Source organism: Arachis hypogaea, chromosome 3 (genome assembly GCF_003086295.3).
Source record: "Arachis hypogaea cultivar Tifrunner chromosome 3, arahy.Tifrunner.gnm2.J5K5, whole genome shotgun sequence".
Taxonomy (NCBI): domain Eukaryota; kingdom Viridiplantae; phylum Streptophyta; class Magnoliopsida; order Fabales; family Fabaceae; genus Arachis; species Arachis hypogaea.
This window is the reverse complement of record NC_092038.1, coordinates 65,008,622-65,017,293: the sequence shown is the minus strand read 5'-3', so window position 1 is coordinate 65,017,293 and position 8,672 is coordinate 65,008,622. Positions and strand designations below refer to the sequence as shown.

General features: G+C 41.6%; 1 non-coding gene across 1 annotated transcript; it reads right to left on the bottom strand.

Annotated features, from left to right (window-relative positions):
* Positions 1–7,968: 7,968 nt before the first annotated feature.
* Positions 7,969–8,076, bottom strand: LOC112793480 (small nucleolar RNA R71). Its single transcript, XR_003198168.1, has one exon. It is a non-coding gene; the product is annotated as a small nucleolar RNA R71 (small nucleolar RNA).
* Positions 8,077–8,672: the final 596 nt, after the last annotated feature.

Genomic DNA, 8,672 nt, shown 5'->3' with positions numbered 1-8,672 from the left:
TACCTTTCGATAGTATCTTAAGGCCATACGGCATTTTAGTGCTTCTTCTCTGATCCGAGCTCTTTCTTAGACTTCTTATAGTAGATCGAGCTCTTTCCTTTGATGTTGGGAGTTAGCTTCTTCACTGTAGAGGATCGTTCTGGGAGACCCTTCTTCTACTTCTACCGGTATCATTGCCTCCATTCCATAAGCCAATCAGAAGGGTGATTCCTTTATGGTGGAGTGTGGAGTTATCCGATATGCCCATAGGACCTGTGGGAGCTCTTCGGCCTAAGCTCCCTTTGTGTTCTGTAGCCTCCGTTTTAACCTAGTATGACTTTATTGGCAGCTTCTGCTTGTCCATTAGCCTGTGGGTGTTCTACGGATGTGAATTGGTGCATTATCTTTAGGTCGACTACCAGCTTTCTAAAGCCTGCATCTATGAATTGGGTGCCATTGTCTGTGGTGATGGAGTAAGGAACCCTAAACCTCATGATATTGTTCCTATATAGAAATTTCTGACTTCTTTGGGCAGTGGCATTGGCTAGGGGCTCTGCCTCTATCCATTTTGTGAAATAATCTACCCTACAATGAGGAAGTTAACCTATCCTAACCCTTGGGGGGAAGGGCTCGAGAAGGTCGAGTGCGCACTTTGCAAATGGCCAAGGTGATGTCACGCTGATGAGTTCCTCTGGTGGGGCGACATGGAAGTTGGCATGTTTCTGACATGGTGGACACGTCTTAACATACTCGGTGGCTTCTTTTTGCAAAGTCGGTCAAAAGAATCCGGCTCGGAGAACTTTTTTGGCAAGGGCTCGTGCTCCAAGATGGTTCACACATGTGCCACTGTGTATCTCTTCCAAGACCTCTTTTGTGTTAGAGGTCGGTACACATTTTAGTAGAGGTATCAAAATTCCTCTCTTGTATAGAATTTCATTTATGATGGTGTAATACTGTGCCTCCCACTTTAGCCTCTTTGCCTCCTTCTTATTTGTAGGGAGTATCTCCGATTTGAGGTAGTTGATTCTGGGAGTCATCTATCCTTGATCTTGGCCTGATATGGCTAAGATTTTTTCTTCTTCTAAGATTGATGGGTTATGCAGTACTTCCTGGATGAGGCTCCTATTATTAACCCCTGGTTAGGTGCTGGCTAATTTTGAGAGTGCGTCAGCTCGAGGATTCTGTTCCCGGGGTATATGTTGGATCTCATATTCCTAGAATTGCCCGAGTTGTTCCCTGGTTTTGTATACGTACTTTTTCATAGCAGGATCTTTGGCTTGGTAGGTCTCTGCTATTTGCAAGGTGACAACCTGTGAGTCGCTAAAGATGACAAGTTTTTGGGCTCCGACTTCTTTAGCCAACTTCAAACCAGCCAATAGCGCCTCAAACTCAGCCTGGTTATTGGAAGCAGGGAACTCAAACTTTAGTGAGAGTTCGATTTGGGTTCCTTGATTACTTTCTATTATCATGCCTGCTATGCTCCTGGTTTTATTTGAAGAGCCGTCCACGTAAAAATTGCACTTTGCAGGGATTTTCGGGGTGTCAGTGTACTCTGCAATGAAGTCGGCCAGATACTGTGATTTAATCACTATCCAAGCTTCATATTCGAGGTCGAATTCGGACAACTCGACTGCCCCCTGTAGGATTCTCCCCGCTAAATCTATTTTCTGCAGAATGCCTTTTATGGGCTGGTTGGTCCGAACCTTGATGGTGTGAGTCTGGAAGTATGAACAAAGTCGTCGAGAGGTTAATATGAGAGCGTAGGTGAACTTCACTATCTTTTGATAGTCCAGTTTGGACCCTTGTAGCACTTTGCTGATGAAATATATAGGTTGCTGTCCACTTTCGTCCTCTCTGACTAGTGCCGAAGCTACTGCCCGACTTCCTACTACTAGGTATAATATGAGTGCATCTCCTTCCCGAGGTCGGGTAAGAATGGGTGGTTGTCCTAGGAATCTTTTGAAATCCTGGAAAGCTAGCTCGCACTATGATATCCATTCGAACTTCTTTCCCTTCCTTAGCGTAGCGTAGAATGGGAAATATCTTATGGCTGATTCGGCTAGAAATCTGGACAAGGCTGCCAGTCACCCATTGAGTTGTTACACTTCTTTGACATAGGTCGGGCTTTTCATGTCGAGTATGGCCTGACACTTGTCTAGGTTTGCTTCGATTCCTCTTTGTGTGAGCATGAATTCCAAGAATTTGCTAGCTTCTACTGCGAAGGTGTATTTTACAGGGTTAAGTCGCATGCCATGCTTTCTTATGGTATTGAACACTTGGGCGAGGTCGGACAGTAATGATTCCTTGCTTTGTGTTTTTACTAACATATCGTCTATGTATACCTCCATTAGTTTTCCAGTGTGATCTGCGAAGACTTTGTTCATTAACCTTTGGTAGGTGGCTCCTGCGTTTTTGAGTCTGAATGGCATGACGACATAGCAGTAGTTTGCTTTGGGTGTTAAAAATGACGTTTTTTCTTCATCAGGTGGGTACATCAGGATTTGATTATATCCTGAATAAGCATCCATAAATTAGAGGTACTTGTATCCGGAGGAGGCGTCCACTAGAGTGTTGATGCTTGGGAGTGGATAAGGATCTTTTGGGCAAGCCTTGTTGAGGTCGGTGTAATAAGTGCACATCCGTCATTTCCCACTTGACTTTTTCACCAAGACGACATTGGCTAGCCATAGTGGGTACTTGACTTATCTAATGAACCCTGCCTCTAGTAGAGCTTGTACCTGTTCTTCCACAGCTTGGGATCTTTCTGGTTCGAGCTTTCTATGCCTCTACTGTACTGGACGATATCCTAGATATACTGCCATCTTGTGGCACATTAGCTTGGGGTCTATGCCCGGCATGTCTGCAGCCTTCCATGCGAAGAGGTCATCATTATCTTTTAAGAAATATATGAGGGACTTTTTTACTTCTCCCTTTAGGATTGCACCGATATTGGTCATTTTATCTGGGACATCTCCGATCTGAACTTTTTCTATCTCGCCTTCAGGTTGTGGACGGAGTTCTTCCTGACCTCGAATTCTCCCGAGTTCGATGGTGTGGATTTCTTCTCCTTTGCCTCTAAGGTTCAGACTTTCATTGTAACAGCGGCGTGCTATTTTCTGGTCTTCTTTTATCATAGCGATCCCTTCTATAGTTGGGAACTTCATGCATAGATGTGGAGTCGATACTACTACCCCGAACTGATTTAGCGTTGTCCGACCTAATAAGGCATTGTAGGCTGAGCTCACGTGGACCACAATATAATCTATGTTGAGTGTTCTTGACCAGTCTCCCTTTCCAAAGGTTGTGTGTAGCGAGATGTGTCCAAGTGGTTGGATTAGAGTGTCTCCTAATCCGAATAGGCTGTTCGGATATGCTCTGAGCTATTTTTCTTCAAAGCCGAGTTTGTCGAATACGGTTCTAAACAAGATGTCAGCCGAACCTCTTTGGTCCACCAGCGTACGGTGGAGGTTTGCATTGGCCAATATGATAGTGATGACCATGGGATCATCGTGTCCCGAGATGACGCCAGCTGCGTCCTCTTTAGTGAAAGTAATAGTAGGGAGGTCGGATGCTCCTTCTCCTCCTTCAACGTGATATACCTCTTTAAAGTGTCTTTTACGAGATGATTTGGAGATTCCCCCTCCAGCAAATCCTCCATGTATCATGTGAACATGTCTCTCCTGGGTACGAGGTGGTTGTTCTGTTCATCCACCTCTTCGTCTCTTCTTCTCTTTCTGGACTCATCTGTCTTGCTGGCTAAGTACCGATCTAGTCTTCCTTCTCTTACCAATTTTTCTATGATATTCTTCAAGTCGAAGCACTCGTTGGTGGGATGTCCATAGATTCAATGGTATTCACATTATTTCGTCCGATTTCCTCCTCCCTTTTTGCTTTTAGGTGGACGTGGTGGTAGGATCTTTTCAGTGTGGCATACTTCTCGGTAGACTTCCACGAGAGACACCCAGAGAGGGGTTTAATTATGGTATTTCTTAATCTTCTCTCCATGTTGTTCTTCTTTTTTCTTGGACTCTTTATCCTTATCCGGGGAGGAGTAAAAGGATCCGGATTTAGAGGTCTCTCCTAGTCGAGAGTTTTCTTCCATGTTGATGTACTTCTCTGCTCGTTCTTTTACTTCGTTCAGAGATGTGGGATGTTTCTTTGATATGGAATGACTAAAAGGTCCCTCTCGTAAGCCATTGATGAGACCCATAATGGCTGCTTCAGTTGGCAGACTTTGTATGTCCAGACATGCTTTGTTGAATCTTTTCATGTAGTTACGAAGACTTTCCCGATCTCATTGCTTGATCCCTAACAAGCTTGGCGCGTTCTTGGTTTTATCCATCTGGATGGAGAATCTGGCGAGGAATTTCTTGGCTAGGTCGTCAAAACTTGCGATGGATCTGGGCGGTGATGAGCGGATAATTTGTATACTTTTTGGCATTGTTTTTAGTATGTTTTTGATATGATATAGTTAGTTTTTGGTATATTTTTATTAGTTTTTAGTTAAAATTCACTTTTCTGGACTTTACTATGAGTTTGTGTGTTTTTCTGTGATTTCAGGTATTTTCTGGCTGAAATTGAGGGACCTGAGCAAAAATCTGATTCTGAGACCAAAAAGGACTGCAGATGCTGTTGGATTCTGACCTCCCTGCACTCGAAGTGGATTTTCTGGAGCTACAGAAGCCCAATTGGCGCGCTTTCAACGGCTTTGGAAAGTAGACATACTGGGCTTTCCAGCAATATATGATAGTCCATACTTTGCCCAAGATTTGATGGCCCAAACCGGCGTTCAAAGTCACCTCAGGAAATCCCAGCGTTAAACGCTGGAACTGGCACCCAAATGGGAGTTAAACGCCCAAACTGGCACTAAAGCTGGCGTTTAACTCCAAGAGGAGTCTCTGCACGAAATTTGCTTCATTGCTCAGCCCAAGCACACACCAAGTGGGCCCGGAAGTGGATTTTTATGTCATTTACTCATTTCTGTACACCTTAGGTTACTAGTTTTCTATAAGTAGGACCTTTGACTATTGTATTAGAGTCTTTGGATCTTTATATCTTTTGATCACTTTAGATCTTAGATCATTGGGAGGCTGGCCATTCGGCCATGCCTAGACCTTATGCAACTTTTTGACAACCTTATGACATTGTACACGTTTTTCCACAGCATGAGTCTCTAAACCCCATGGTTGGGGGTGAGGAGCTCTGCTGTGTCTTGATGGATTAATGCAATTACTACTGTTTCTCATTCAATCATGCTTGCTTCCATTCTAAGATAATACTTGTTCTTAACCCGGATGAATGTGATGATCCGTGACAATCATCATCATTCTCAACCACACCGGTGATTGGCAGCACTGTGACAGAGTGTGTGCATTAGCTTTCACTGCGAGGATGGGAGGTAGCTGCTGACAACAGTGAGACCCTACACGAGCTTGCCATGGAAAGGAGTAAGAAGAATTGGATGAAGACTGTAGGAAAGCAGAGAGACGGAAGGGAAGGCATCTTCATACGCTTATCTGAAGTTCCTACCAATGAATTACATAAGTATCACTATCTTTATCTTTTATGTTATTTTCGTTCATCACCATATACATTTGAGTTTGCCTGACTAAGATTTACAAGATGACCATAGCTTGCTTCAATACTAACAATCTCCGTGGGATCGACCCTTACTCGCGTAAGGTTTATTACTTGGACGACCCAGTGCACTTGCTGGTTAGTTGTGCGAAGTTGTGTAATGCCATGGTATTGAGCCACCAAGTTCTTGGAGCCATTACCGGGGATTATGAGAGTTGTGAAAAAGTATAGTTCACAATTTCGCGCACCAAGTTTTTGGCGCCGTTGCCGGGGATTGTTCAAGTTTTGAGCAAGCTTTTGGTAACATCAGTGCCAAGATCCGGCAACAACATCAAGTTTTTGGTGTTATTGCCCGGGATTGTTTAGGCTGGACAACTGACGGTTCATCTTGTTGCTTAGATTAGGTATTTTTTTTCAGAGCTCTTAAGAATGAATTCTAGTGTTTCAAGGTGATGTTCTTATCATCACCAAAGCTGATTGATCTTCATCAATTTAGCTCTTGAATGCAATGTCCTGCTGAAGCTTGGCCGGCCATGTCTAATTTCTTTAGACTAAAGCTTTAGACTAACATTGCATGATTCCTGGAATTCTCATTAAGAATTTTGATACCTTTATTTTCTTTTTCTACATAATTTTCGAAAAATCCAAAAAAAAATTATAAAATCATAAAATCCAAAAATATTTCTTTTTTTGAGTCTAGAGTCTCATCTTAAGTTTAGTGTCAATTGCATGTTTCTGTTCTTATTGCATTCATGCATGTGTCCTCATTGATCTTCAAGTTGTTCTTGATGATTTCCTTGTTCTGATCTTTGAATTCTATTGACTTGAGTGTTTTGTGTGTCTCATATGCATTTTCGTTTTGTTAGTGTCAGTAGTATACAAACTGCTAAGTTTGGTGTCTTGCATGCATTGTCATTTGATTCTTGTTGCATTTTGGTTTGTCCTTATTATTAAAAATCCAAAAATATTTTTAATTTGTGTCTTTTCAAGTCAATAATACAGAGAATTGAAGATTCAGAACATACAGCAGAGGAATTGCACAGAAAAAGCTGGGCGTTCAAAACGCCCAGTGAAGAAGGACAGACTGGCGTTTAAACGCCAGCCAGGGTACCTGGTTGGGCGTTTAACGCCCAAAAGGGTAGCATTTTGGGCGTTAAACGCCAGAATGGATACCATTCTGGGCGTTTAACGCCAGGATGGCTAGGGGAGGAAGATTTTGTTTTCAAATCAAATTTTTTCTAAGTTTTCAAAATCTTTTCAAAATCAAATCTTTTTCAAATCAATTTTCAATCAAATCTTTTTCAAAATTAACTCCTTTCCTTTTTCAAAAATACTTATTAACAATTAATGATTTGATTGAACATTTTTTTTGCCTTTTCTGTTGAGGAAGGTTTTATGTTTGATTCATATCTTTTCTTGTTAGGCAAGTCATTAATTTTTAAAATCATATCTTTTCAAATTGTTTTCAAATCATATCTTCTCAATCACATCTTTTTAAAACCAATCATATCTTCTTAACCACATCTTTTTCAAAATAGTTTTCAATCAAATGTTTCTGATTTCTAATTTCAAAATCTTTTTCAAAAATCACTTGATTTCTTTTCCATTTTCATTTTCGAAAATTAAGTGATGTTTTTCAAAAATGTTTTCAAATTTCCCACTTAATTTTCGAAAATCACTTCCCTCCTTCTCACATCCTTCAATTTATGGACTAACACTATCCCTTAAGGCAAAATTCGAACTCTATCTTCTTTGTTAAGTTCGAATTTTCCACTTCTGTCTTCTACTCTTCTTTTCCTCTGACACCTAAAGGAATCTCTATACTGTGACATAGAGGATTCCACATTTTCTTGTTCTCCTTTCTATCTTATGAGCAGGAGCAAGGACAAAGGCATTCTTGTTGAGGCTGATCCTGAACCTGAAAGGACCTTGAAGAGAAAGCTAAGAGAAGCCAAAGCACAACTCTCTTTAGAGCACCTGACCGAATTCTTCAAGGAAGAAGAACACATGGCAGCCGAAAACAACAACAATACCAACAATGCAAGGAAGGTGCTGGGTGACTTTACTGCACCTACTCCCGACTTCTATGGGAGAAGCATCTCTATCCCTGCCATTGGAGCAAACAACTTTGAGCTTAAGCCTCAATTAGTTTCTCTAATGCAACAGAATTGCAAGTTCCATGGACTTCCAATGGAAGATCCTCATCAGTTTTTAGCTGAGTTCTTGCAAATCTGTGACACAGTCAAGACTAATGGGGTTGACCCTGAGGTCTACAGACTGATGCTATTCCCTTTTGCTGTAAGAGACAGAGCTAGAACATGGTTGGATTCTCAACCTAAAGAAAGCCTGGACTCTTGGGAAAAGCTAGTCAATGCCTTCTTGGCAAAGTTCTTTCCACCTCAAAAATTGAGTAAGCTTAGAGTGGAAGTCCAAACCTTCAGACAGAAGGAAGGAGAATCCCTCTATGAAGCTTGGGAAAGATACAAACAATTGATCAGAAAGTGTCCCACTGATATGCTTTCTGAATGGAGCATCATAGGTATTTTCTATGATGGTCTCTCTGAACTGTCCAAGATGTCTTTGGATAGCTCTTCTGGAGGATCTCTTCATCTGAAGAAGACGCCTACTGAAGCTCAAGAACTGATTGAAATGGTTGCAAATAACCAATTCATGTACACTTCTGAAAGGAATCCTGTGAACAATGGGACTAGTCAGAAGAAAGGAGTTCTTGAGATTGATACTCTGAATGCCATATTGGCTCAGAACAAAATATTGACTCAACAGGTCAATATGATTTCTCAAAGTCTGTCTGGGATGCAAAATGCACCAAGCAGTACTAAGGAAGCTTCATCTGAGGAAGAAGCTTATGATCCTGAGAACCCTTCAATAGAAGAGGTGAATTACATGGGAGAACCCTATGGAAACACCTACAATCCTTCATGGAAGAATCATCCAAATCCTTCATGGAAGGATCAACAGAGACCTCAACAAGGTTTCAACAATAATAATGGTGGAAGGAACAGGTTTAGCAATAGCAAGCCTTTTCCATCGTCTTCTCAGCAACAGACAGAGAGTTCTAAGCAGAATACCTCTGACTTAGCAACTATGGTCTCTGA